Below are 12143 nucleotides of genomic sequence, written 5' to 3' on the forward strand. Positions count from 1 at the left end.
ATCCTCTGTCCTGCTCCAGTGCCATAGAACAAGTGATTGTCACCTCTGTCTCCACAGGTATGTGTGTGTCAGAGAGAGAGTTTACAGTGGGTTTTGTAGACTGTGTGTTCAGAAGAGTATCTACAGATGGCTGGTCAGTGTGTGTGTGTGTGTGTTTTAAATGGGTCTGAGTGTTGTAAGAGTAAACTGCTGGCAGACTGTGAAAGAATGTGAGTGAGAGTATGTGTGTCAGTGTGTGTGTGTGTGTGTGTGTGTGATCGCTTTTATAGCAGAAATAGAGACAAAAGATAAGTGCAAAACATTTACCTATAGAGCAAAGATAATACTAATGTGTCAGGATATAGATCACAACTAGAATAAAGTGTATTTATTTGTTTGTTTGTTCATCAACTCAGTGTCCATGTTAAACATATAACATTTTAATATAATTAATTACAGAAACAATAACAAGGTTTTATTTTTTTATTCTGACAAACTTTGCAACTTTAGTGCAATGCCTAATGTTAGAATACAAGCATCTGATAAATCCCAGCTTTTTAAACTGTGGTCCACAAGGGAGTGCTAGGGAGTCCACAGAAAAGTTCTGGGAAGTGTGTGTGTGTGTGTGTGTGTGTGTGTGTGTGTGTGTGTGTGTGTGTGTGTGTGTGTGTGTGTGTGTGTGTGTGTGTGTACGGAAGAGGATTAGGGCCAAGCAATAATAAAAAATTAAAACCATCTCGAGATTAAAGTTGTTAAATTTCGAGAAAAAACTCGTTAAATTTCGAGAAAAAGTCGAAATAAAATGTTGAGAATAAACTCATTAAATTACGAGAAAAATTTTGTTAAATTTCGAGAAAAAAGTCGAGATAAAATGTTGAGCATAAACTTGTTAAATTTCGAGAAAAAACTTGTTAAATTTCGAGAAAAAAGTCGAGATAAAATGTTGAGAATAAAGTCATTAAATTACAAGAACAAATTTGTTAAATTATGAGAAAAAACTCGTTAAATTTCGAGAAAAAAGCCGAGATAAAATGTTGAGAAATTTTGAAAATGTTGAGTTTTTTTCTCGTAATTTAACAAGTTTATTCTCAACATTTTATCTCGACTTTTTTCTCGAAATTTAACGACATTTTTTTCATAATTTAAGAAATTTGTTCTCGTAATTTAACTACTTTTTTCTCATAATTTAATGACTTTATTCTCAACATTTTATCTCGACTTTTTTCTCGAAATTGAACAAGTTTTTTTCTCGTAATTTAACAAGTTTATTCTCAACATTTTATCTCAACTTTTTTCATGAAATTTAACAACTTTTTTCTCGTAATTTAATGACTTTATTCTTAACATTTTATCTCGACTTTTTTCATGAAATTTAACAACTTTTTTCTCGTAATTTAATGACTTTATTCTCAACATTTTATCTCGACTTTATTCTCGAAATGTAACAAGTTTTTTCTCGAAATTTAACGAGTTTATTCTCAACATTTTATTTCGACTTTTTTTCTCAAAATTTAACGAGTTTTTTCTCGAAATTTAACAACTTTAATCTCGAGATGGTTTTATTTTTTTATTATTGCTTGGCTCTAATCCTCTTCCATATGTGTGTGTTTAGGGAAACATCAATGATTTTCATTTTTATCATTTTTATTTTTTAAGTCTTTATGTGCATTTTACGTAATAATGCAGTATTTGTAAAAATGATTTATCCATGCAAGTCTTTAATTTATTTGATTTTTTTATTTATGTGCCTCCATAATCTTTAATCAAAATAACTCCCCTCCCTCTTGCTGAGACATCTCTTCTCTGATGACGTGTTTACTGGTGTGAGGGCGGGACAACCTGTCACTCACATGAGATCCACCAATAGCAAACCACACCCTACATTTTTTCTTGTTCGAGAAGCTGTTTCACTCAGATATACGCACAATAGGGAAGAAAAGATGGCAACTTCAGTTTCATGCCAACTTAAACACAAACTGCTTGATACTGATCTAAAACTAAATGAATCTGATAGATAAATGTTGATGTAGTACCACTGAAAAACCCTGATCCTCAAATCAAAAACTCTTTCTTAAACAATATTTTATTACAATAAATAATACTATGGCAGCTTTTACTTCTTTGACATTAATCCTAGTAAAACATTCAATTGTGGACTTAAACATTACCATTAAACGTTATTATACATTAAACATCATAATATAAACAGACCTTTTTGTGACTACACTTTTTGTGTGTTTTAATGTCAGTAAAAGGCAAGGGTTTTACATTTCTATTATTCTTCCAGAGAATAATCTCATGACTCCCATAAACTAAAAAGTATGTATAAAATCATTTCCTGATAAATAATTGCTCAATAGGAATGTTTCAGTAATTAGTCAGCTTTTATTGTCTCATTGGTGGCATGCATGTAATTAAACTATTTTAGGACTTGGAGAATTATTTCAATTGCATGTTTCCTGTTCTTTGACCTATGAAGCAAAATAAACATGCATTTGGAAAACAATCAAAACTGTAATTATTTGTGAGAGTGTGAGCCATGCGTTTTGCTTTATAACCAAACTGACTCAATAAAAACAAGGTTTCACAATCAATCCTAATTCCATTCCGGTGTGTTGATGTGAGAGTGCGACAGGAGGATATCATACTTCACATATCATCTTCTTATATAAAGTGGCAGGAGACTCACCCTTCTGAAAATAGGAGCTACTGAGCTATTTTCCTGCTTTCTTTTCATTCAATCCCCTGAATTCTCAGGGTCAGACGGAGTTTTCTGGGTTAGCTGTCAAAGTAGCTTAATGCAGAGAGATACTCTTTTTTTTTTTTTTCAAACCGGTTTGCTTTATACTTCTTCCTGATGGTGACAGAAGACAGTCTGTTGTCTGCGCTTCATCCTGTCTCAGAGGGCATTTTACAGCCCTACATCTTCTATCTGTGTAACTATAACTTTCAGAACACTATGATCTATTTTCCTGGATAAAACGGAAAGGAATTTTAATAATCATTTTGTTTGGTAACACTACAGATGTTTCCTGATAGGAAATGTGCCTATACTTTTTGCATTATAAGAAAGAGTACAGCAACATCAGCATACAAACATACATTTATGAAATATGGTCACTTTGTCTTCAGATTGGAAGGTGAAGTCTCATAGACTCACATGACAGATATAATAAAATCAAGAAGATAATCTCCAACCACATCTAACACAATCATAATACAAACTTCTGAGACAAAGACAAGTAGAGGCTAGATATCTTCCTTAAGATTAGACATCAAAATAATATAGTCTATTGTTTAAATGTTGTGTAAAGGGTATCCCTTTTTGTCTAAGTGTAACTTGAATGGCATGAAGTGTTTTTCAGATGTCTATCATCTGTATTAAAGGTGCTAAAGAGGATCTTTTCGTCGACTGAGAAACCAAAGACTGTTACTGAGTTTTTGAAATGAGCGCATGCGTAAGAACAACCCCCCTCCTTCGAAGGAACGCCTCCCAAAACTCGTAAACACTCGTATTGGAACACAAGTGTTTACCACCGGCATTCGCTGTGTCGTGTTAGTGGATTCATTATGTCGGACTCACCGCAGGTAACTCATAATCTGCAGTTGTTACTCCTGTCTCCTGACAAAAACATTGCATGCGGCGCCTGTGGAGTGTGGAAAGTTACTGGAGCGCGCAGCCACGCTCGTCTCTCACAGGGAACGTCATGGCAGTGATTGACAAGCCAGAGGGCCAATTGTTTACGCGATGATCGCGTAAACGATTGGCTGATGTTTTTAAGGCCCTACCTCGTGCACAGATGATGTATTATGTATTATGTTTTATCAGTTAGTAAAGACAGTTTCAAGTAATATTGTAGAAATGTATAAAACAAAACATCCTCTTTAGCACCTTTAAGACTGGAGAGTAAATATTTGTCAATGTTAGGTATGAATCAGATAGCAGCTACTGGTATATGTCTCTAGAATTTTAGATTGTGCAATCTCTAGATTTGAATCAATAAACGTTTTAAAACAATATCCCACTGAAAAACAGTAAGCAGAGAAACATTAGTATGTAGTTAATGCAAACCAGTGCACATGTTGATGTCAGCTGTCACACATGTAATGTACACTGCCCTCTACCGGAGAGATAAAGAACACTACCGTTTTACTCGCTCGTCATCACGAAGATCTGGGGCCGTATTCACAAAACATTTTATCTTACCACTAAGAGTTCTCCTAAATAGCAGTAAAAGTTCTTAGCTAAGAGTTTTCTCTTAAAACCTATTCACAAAGCTGCTGAGACAAACTTTTACAAAGGAATAGACAGAAGTCTTAAGCTAAGAGTAAGGGCGGGGTTGACCTCGTTGCTATGGAGTAAACACACAGTGATTGGCTGAAGTCAGCGATTTAATCATAGAAATATTGTAGAATGATGTGTCATGTTTCCATATTAAAATAATGGTTTTAAAATACAAATGTTGCCTTATTCAAATAAATATTTTTAATAAAAATGTTGCCATAGTCAAAATAAAATGTTGCCATAAAGGTTTCAAAATAGGCTAAGTGTCACTAATTAAACTAGTATATACACTTAATTGTCCACCTCTTGGATGTCTGCATCTCAAGAGAATGCAGAATTCAAGTGACAAATTATGTTTTATAAACAAAGTTTGGGAGAAACACATTCGAACAGTTTTCTAATCAGCTCGAGAGGAGGAATATATACACAGACGAGAGTCGTCTCGCCTATAGTTACTTCGACAGTTTTCTGCATCCCTCCGCCACCCCGCTCCTCACTCTCGGCTGGAGATACGGAGATAACTTTGGGTTTGGGCTAAATTCCAAGCTCGGAGCCCTCAATCGGATTGAGTCAATCCCCTTGGACAGCACACCAAATACGCTTATTATATAGGCTACATTTTTTTTTACTCTATTCAATCATTTGTAAGTGTGAACTCATGAAAACCATTGCCACAGGTAATCAGACAATATTTATTTATTTGTTAAAGTTTTTTTTTTTTTTTTTTTTTTTGCATTTCATCGTAGATTCAAATCTATAAATAAAAATGTTTTGCATTTATGAAGGAAAGTTCAGCAACTAAGGCTCTATTGCTATTGCCTCAATGGTGTACAGTGTCTTTGGGTGGATTAGGACTGTTTGTGATTTGGTCTCAGGAGACAGGAGTAACAACTACAGATTATGAGTTACCTGCGGTGAGTCCGACATAATGAATCCACTAACACGACACATCGAATGCCGGTGGTAAACACTCGTGTTCCAATACTCGTGCACGAGTTTTGGGAGGCGTTCCTTTGAAATGAGCTGTGAAGGAGGGGGGTTGTTCTTACGCATGCGCTCATTTCAAAAACTCACTAACAGTCTTTGGTTTCTCAGTCGACGAAAAGATCCTCTGTAGCACCTTTAAATGTCGCTTCTTGTAAGTGTATATTCTTTGGTGGGGGGTAATTGAGAATGAATGGGGGAAAGTCACGTGAGAGGAGACAGTGCCTCCATCGCGCTATGATTGGATATGATCGGTTATGATTAGACATGATTGGTTCATGCGATAAATCACGCCTCTTACTTTTTAATTAGTCTTCCCATTAACGCCATCCATCACTGTCTTCATTCAGGCCGATTCGACTAGAACGCGCACGAAAACAAGTAAACAACTGTCACTTAGATATCACCGCTTTATTTAATGTCAAAATCAAACTCGAAATGGCCAGAAAACATGATGACTGCAGCGGTTTTTAGTGAGCAATCAGCGTGGTGAAATTAAAGGTACGTCTGTGAGTGAGTGACCAGTGTGTACAAGCTTGATGACCGCTGAAAATAAATTGACCATTAAAAAGAAAAGCTAAATATTAGTTTATAAATAATAGCCTATATAAATGTAAAAATGCGTAAAAACACTAACTTGATGAAATTTATACATGGTTTTAATAAATAGAACATTACACGGGGTAAAAATACAAAATAGAATTGTATTTGAAGACTTCAGATGCAAAAGCCTCTAAGTGCCGTCTGAAATGTTCTTCTAAAATGAGCATTTTTATCAACCTTGTATGTTTATGTAGTTATTTCACCTTAATGGCAATGAAAAGGACCTATTAATTGCCATTAAAGTGAAATTACTGAACCTAAACATACGAGCTTGATAAAAATGCTCATTTTAGAAGAACGTTTCAGACGGCACTTAGAGGCTTTTGCATCTGAAGTCTTCATTTGGTCTCTCTTTTTATGTAATGTTAACTTAACCAGGAACATTGTGTAACAGGGACATAAATGAGGACATTGCCTCCTCATTTTAAAACACCACCGCACACCACTGATTACAATGTATTAATTTATTATATTTAAGTAAACACATATAATGTAATTTGTTTACACTTAAACACAATTATTCCTGAATGTTTATAACAGGGTTCCTCAATGTCCTGCAGAGTTTAGCTCAAACCTTGATCAAACTCACCTACTTGTGATTTTCTAGTGAATGTTTTTCGTCAGAATGACCTGTTGTTTACTGACTCATTCACTAGATGTCGCCATAAGCTGCATTAAAATCAAACGCTGCTCCAATTTACTCCGTCACGGAAATCAGTTCCCTCAAAAGTCCATAGCAGCATATCTCAAATAACCACAATATGCAGTGTTTCACACTTCCGCATAATGAGACGATTCTATACAGGGATCTTTATAAACTGATGAACCAACAAATAAAACATGTTTACAAAGAAAAAGGCAGATGATTCAGAGTAGATTTACATATAAAAAGCCTTCCCTGAAAGGTCTGGGAGATTATTTGCATGAAGCTGACAGGCTGTTGAAGGGAATGGAGGGGAACACGAGAAGATGTTTCCGAAAAACGAAAGTAACATGGTGACAGGACCATAATTCACCTGCCTCCAGCTTGATATGGCTGTACAATTCAGCCGTGTTTTTTATATATAGCCTTTTTACATTGAAGGCAACATTCAGGACAGATGCTATTCAAGTCAATCAAACGCAAACTGCATCCCATGCATGAAATTTTTTGAAATGAAAAGGGAATACTCTCAGTAGGAGTTGTTTGAGAAGAGCCCAGTTGTGTGGATGGTGACAGTGTATAAGCACAGATCACAGCATGCACTGTAATAAAAATATCTTCAGTCTTTCTATGGATGTTAAATAATCTGCCATTGAAAACCTACATTAATGGATCAATAAACTTATACTGAATCAATATCTATAGTGGTTACAGCCCTGATTCCACAGCACACCATTTTTTAATATCATCTATAAGATTAAAATACTTTATTCTAAGGCTATTAACATTTCTACACCATTTCACCCAATGACATTTCTCTCTTTAATTGTTTCAAAGGGTCCCGAAGCGTGTCTTCAGAATTTTTTTTTTTTTTTTAAACCCTTTGGGGAAATTGGTTACTCTTGGCACACAAACCTTTTTAGTCATACAGAAGTGATGATACGATACGATACGAAACTATGATGAATGCGTGATTTGCCATATTTGGATATTAAGAGATTTGCAAGAAACACACCATAAATATTTATGCATTTTTACTCAATGAAACACTGGAATAATGTTTCCCATTCCAGAGACTGATAGGATCTGCAGCATCAACAACAGAAGCGGAAAATCCACAGCATGCCGCCCACTCATCAGCCCAGAAGGAGACCGGCTGTATGAAACAGACAGTCTGTGCAAGGCAGCTTCAACTTTACATTCTACAGGGTGAAATGCAGGTAACGCAGATGTTTCATACTGACAGAAACATGGGATTGTTCTTGTTTAAAGGTCTTGTTTACCATTGCCAAGAGAAGAACATAATTACACATGAAAGATGTTTTATTCAGATGACAGGGTGATGTACATTGAGCGTAGTACAATGTGAATCATTCACTCCTGGAAGTGTTTTCAAATGGAAATACTAAACATCTGCATTCAGAAAATACAGCTTGTCTCAGCAAAGCCAGGCTGGGAGGTAAACATATCATGAATTCATAAAAGCATGGCATATATTTTAATACTCGCAAAAGTTTTTATACAATGTCTGAGGTGCCCAGGCCATGTTTTTTCCCTGTGTGGAAATTATGCATTACTATAATGCAATCATCAAACCCCCGGAAATACTGAGCTATCCATCTATCTTACGGCCATTCCTAAAGTGTTCATTTGTATTCATAGTTTGCTGCAATTCTCTCTTTTGGCCTTTTCTTTCCCTCCCATTTTTTCTTTAATTTGTTGTTCACACAGAGAGCTGATCTTGCAGCTTCTGGCGTAGCTCGGTTGTAAAGGATCCATCAAAGGTTGTTTTGTTTTTTTTCCTTCATGCCAGCATTACATAATGGACTGTTACACCAGGCCTCTTAACATCTACACCAAGTCTGATCATTAATCAAAATCCTCAAATCACTATACTTTCTAACACACTGCATATTATACACAGATAATACTGTGTAGAGCTGATAGACAGACTTCTCAGACCTGCCTTCTGATGAATATGAAGTATAAAACACTTAGTACACACAGGTGAATCTTCTAGATGGAAGAGAGGAGAAGATGGGTATTTACAGTCATAATAAAATAAAAATATGAATAAATCTCACAAGCTTACAGGAAAATGTTTTTATTTCATTACAAAAGGTAACAAGTTCAAATGTTTGGTTCACCCATTTACTTAATCATATTTGTACAGAACCCATATCATTTGTTTTCATCTCTGTAAAACATGAAAGGAGATGTTTAGCAGAATGTTCACACTGCTCATTTCCAGATTTTGTCACTCCAAAAGCTTCTGGAAGACATTTCCTGTATCAATTTGTATTTGTGTATTACTTTAAAAAAGAAGTGTATTTAATTTTATTAAATGTGCACTTGTGTATTTCAAATCATGAAAAATATATTTTAAAAAATATAATATAAATGAAATAAAAGGCCACTTAAGTGTACTTAACAACAGTACACTTTCATGACTGCTTCTTTTTTAGAAAAGTGCACTTTGTAATAACATCAAAACAACAAAAGTTTTACTAGTACACACACTAAAAAATAGCTGTTAAAAAATTAAACAAATTTCCACAGTAAAATACTGTTTTTCATTGAAACCGTAATATACCGTAAAAACAATGCATTCTGGATAATATTATTTGTTATTTTCGAGAAAGTAACCTATAGGCTAGAATGCATTGTTTTATGGTATATTACTGTTTCAAAGGAAAACGGTATTTTACTGTGTAAATTTTTCGTTTTTTACAGCTATTTTTTAGTGCATTATAAATCGTTTTAATAATCTTTTTTCATGCTTTAAATAAGCGCACTTTATTTTGATGTGTTGACTGACATACTAAAGCAGATATAAGTGCTTGATTATAAGTTTAATCTTTAAAGTTAATATATTTTACTAAATTGCAACTTCATCATTACCAATGTGAAATGACATAACAGTTTATTTTAGTTTATCATAAATTTTCATAGACAATAGAAGTTATGAAATTACATATAAAAATGTACTTAAGTCCTATATTTAAGTGGGGCAAAATAGCACTCTGAAGATAAGCTAATTGCATTTAATAGAAATGTAAACTAGAACACATTTTCATTTAATGCAATGAAGTGTTCGAAGTACATTCAATTTATACTTAAGCATATACAGTACTTTAATATTATTTACATTATAAGAACTCTTTTTAAAAGTATGCTAAAGTGTACTTTTTTTACATAACAGGTTGACATTGGCTGTTGCACATCCTGCAACCAGTTGCAACATGTCGAGATATATGGAAGTGTAAATGAGACTTGAGAGCTGTTGTGGAGGGGGAATTTTTATTTTTTTAGTGGAGATATTTTTTGTTGTCATTTTTGGAGCATGACAGCTCATCATGAAATTGTATGGAAAGAAGCAGCATCAGCATTCTGCTAAATGTCCTTTTCTGTTTCATGGAAGAAGAAAAATGAAGGGGTTCTGACCACCATGAGGGTGAGTAAATATTGACAGAATTTTTATTTTTTTTGGGTGAACTTTCCTTCTCTTATATTTTACATAGACTCTAAAGGTTTTTGAACATGAGCAGAGTACAGACTTTGAACAGTTTGGGTCACGGATGAATACATGGAAACTCCATCATGCACACCATCATTCCAGCTGCATCACTTACCACAATTCTGTGAGCATCATTTACATGACCGAACTGTAATCATTTACACCACCACAAATGGTCAATCAAGACAAGAAGTCTGTAAGCTAGTGCTGGAATTAACCATGAAGAGGAGGGAGACAGCAGTTATAACCACATCCCCCTGCCCCCTTAACCACTGTTTAAATGCACATACAATATGTATCACATAGTGATAGGAGCAGCTAAGACACAGAACTTTTCTCCCCTTGGTTTTCAGATGATTTTTTTTAGACCGCCTGTAGTTGAAGTGAAAAACCAAGAAATGCAAAAGAAATGGGGTTAATTTAAGTAGGTGGAAATTAAAAAACCCAATAGGAAAATTAGATCAGAAAAGGTCACGAGTGACTGTGTGTAGGAGTAAGAGAAGAGATTTGTGACAGCGACATGTGATCATGCTATTCTCATCACTAGTGACTCAACGCACATGTAAAACTTTCACACTGACACACCATCTCTGACCTTTGACCATTTCACTCTGACATATCCAACTAACTACCATACAGTATGTGTCAGACTGTGACAAGACCTGCATTTTTAAAAAGCACATTGTGAAGCTTAGTTGATCGGGAGTGTTTAGGCATCTAAAATCATTCTTAAAGTGTTTTTGTGCTCAAGATGTGGTATCTACATTTAACTTAGTAGCTTAAAAATCTACTACTTATACATAAACTGCATGAGCAAATTAATGTAAATTAATTAAGAACATGGAGGCTGTTATTACAACCTACTCCACAACCGACATGGGTTGTAACACTAATAGAAAACAGTTTGTGTATGAATCTATTCGAGTATAGATTTTTTAACTGCATATATTAATTAATTTAATTAAAATTTTGTCAACACTGTTAAAAAAAAAAAAAAAAAAAATCCTGATAAATTTATAGAAAAAACATCTGGCAGCTGTGGTTGCCAAAAAAAAATCACCTTTAAAAATGGCGACAATATTTCAGGTAGTACAGAATTGCATTTTAGTGACTATTTTTCCACAGATTTTAACCATATTTAATTATATACACTGCGTTCCAAATTATTATGCAAGTGACATATCAGTAAGATTTCAGTAGAATAAACATTTAGATTTTAGTTTTTCTAAGAAAATGTTTGTTTGTTTATTTATCCATGTCTTTTTAGATAACTGGTATCAATCTCAGACAAAATAATTTGCCAGGTCTATGGAAACCCTACTTAGAGGTTGTTCCACATTATTAAGCAAGTCACAGTTCTCATGCAATATGGGGAGGAAGAAAGATCTTTCTGAAGATGAAAAGCATGAAATAGTGCAATGTTGTGCAAAAGGCATGAAAACAACTAATATTTTGTGAAAACTGAATGGAGATTATCAAATTTAAATCAGCTATAAAAAAGCCAGTGTTGAGCAGCAAACAGGTATTTGAAGCTCCTGGTGTCTCTGGAGTCTCAAGAAGCTCTCCATGCAGGCTGGCAGTTGTGCGTAAAGATGCATTTCAGCCACTCCAAACCAAACCTCACAAAGAGAAACATTAACAGTGGGTTTAGAAATACATGAAGACTCATTTTTTTAAATAGTTTTATTCACTGACTAATGCCGTACTACAATAGATGGTCTAAACGGATGGATTTCTGGATGGTTGGTGAATGGCCACCACGTTCCAACAAGACTGCGACGTCAGCAAGGAGCTGGCGGGTGATGATTTGGGCTGGAATATTGGGAAATGAGATGGAAGGTCCCTTTAGGGTCTCTGAGGGTATTAAAATGACTTTTGCAAGATATGTGAAGTTCATAACTGGCCATTTTCAGCTATGATATAAAAAGGAGGATAGTGCCTTCTGAAATACAATGCACTATGCACTATCCCATGCTGCAAAAAAAAAAAACCCACAGCAATAAAACTGTTTGAAAATGTATTTCTACACCCACAGTAAATGTTTCTCTTTGTTAGGTTTGGTTAGTGGTGTCTAAAATGCATCTTTACGCACAACTGCCAGCCTGCATGGAGAGCATCTTGAGACTCCAGAG

At 34.8% G+C, this 12143-nt stretch overlaps 1 long non-coding RNA gene across 2 annotated transcripts in view; it reads left to right on the forward strand.

The window, feature by feature from the left end:
* The first annotated feature begins 5501 nt into the window (after positions 1-5501).
* Positions 5502-12143, forward strand: part of LOC125243151 — a 65099-nt gene continuing 58457 nt past the window's right edge. Inside the window, exons 1-3 of one of the 2 annotated variants that reach the window (XR_007178982.1) lie at positions 5502-5749; positions 7568-7714; positions 9697-11251. This is a non-coding gene — a long non-coding RNA (uncharacterized LOC125243151). Of the gene's footprint in view, positions 5750-7567; positions 7715-9696; positions 11252-12143 lie in introns of those variants that run through there. The other variant, XR_007178981.1, reaches the window with a different exon arrangement.

This window comes from Megalobrama amblycephala, linkage group LG13, assembly GCF_018812025.1.
Source record: "Megalobrama amblycephala isolate DHTTF-2021 linkage group LG13, ASM1881202v1, whole genome shotgun sequence".
NCBI lineage: Eukaryota > Metazoa > Chordata > Actinopteri > Cypriniformes > Xenocyprididae > Megalobrama > Megalobrama amblycephala.